The sequence below is a fragment of the Rattus norvegicus genome, chromosome 2 (genome assembly GCF_036323735.1).
Source record: "Rattus norvegicus strain BN/NHsdMcwi chromosome 2, GRCr8, whole genome shotgun sequence".
NCBI classification, from domain to species: domain Eukaryota; kingdom Metazoa; phylum Chordata; class Mammalia; order Rodentia; family Muridae; genus Rattus; species Rattus norvegicus.
This window is the reverse complement of record NC_086020.1, coordinates 176,972,710-176,973,789: the sequence shown is the minus strand read 5'-3', so window position 1 is coordinate 176,973,789 and position 1,080 is coordinate 176,972,710.

Below are 1,080 nucleotides of genomic sequence, written 5' to 3'. Positions count from 1 at the left end.
GAGGACCACTGCGGGATATGATAAATGTTTGGTTGCCTTTAGATAGAGATAGCAATTTAAATAAAACAAAGGGGTTTTCTTTGGCTTGATTTTCAGTTTGTTTGGATTTTGAAACTTATGTGTGTGTATGTATGTCTGTCTGAGCGTATGCTGGGTACATTAGGTGCCTGCAGAGGACAGAAGAGGATATTATATCCTCTGGAGCTGGAGTTACAGGTAGTTGTGAGCTGTCTGACATTGGAGCTAGGAACCAAACTCAGATCCTCTGGAAGAGCAGCAAGTACATTTAAAAGCATGGTATGTAGCTAAGGATGGCCCTGAGCTCTTGATTCTCCTGCTTCTGCTTTCCAAGTGCTAGAATTAAACACATGTGTCACCAAACCTAGCTTGAAGCAATGCTGTTGTCAGAAAAACGAATAAATGAGGAATCAAGAAGTCCTGGAGACATACATGTAATCCCAAGACTCAGGAAGCAGTGTTACTCCAAGTTCAAGGCCAACATGAGCTACATAAGGAAGGCCTTGATTTAAAGGGAAAAAAATCTGGTCTGAGTAGATTGAGGGTCCACTTGTAAATCACAAAGTGGAGACAGGCAGATTGTAACTCTGATACCTACACCCTCAAACAGACTTACGTGCAGGCAAAACACCAGTGCACATAAGATAAAAATTAATAAATGTTCAAAGATGTATTGTTCAAAGCTTTGTAGCTGGATTGGAAATTTAGTCTACTTTGGTATGTCAAAAAGTAATCCATGGGTGCTGGAGAGATGGCTCAGCAGTTAAGAGCACTGGCTGCTCTTCCACAGGTCCTGAGTTCAATTCCCAGGATTCACATGATGAACTTAACCATTTTAACTCCAGTTCCAGAGGATCTGACACTGTCTTCTGACTTACTGAGGGGACCTACACAGAAATACATTCAGGCAAAATAACCATACATATAAAATAAAATAGAAATGAAACCCAAACCTTTATTTTCTCAAAACTTTCCCTATTTATCAACAATTATTAAAAAAAATTAATCCATGTCATTCAGACCACCAGGCAAGAGTTAAATGGGCCATTTTCTTCTTCTTCT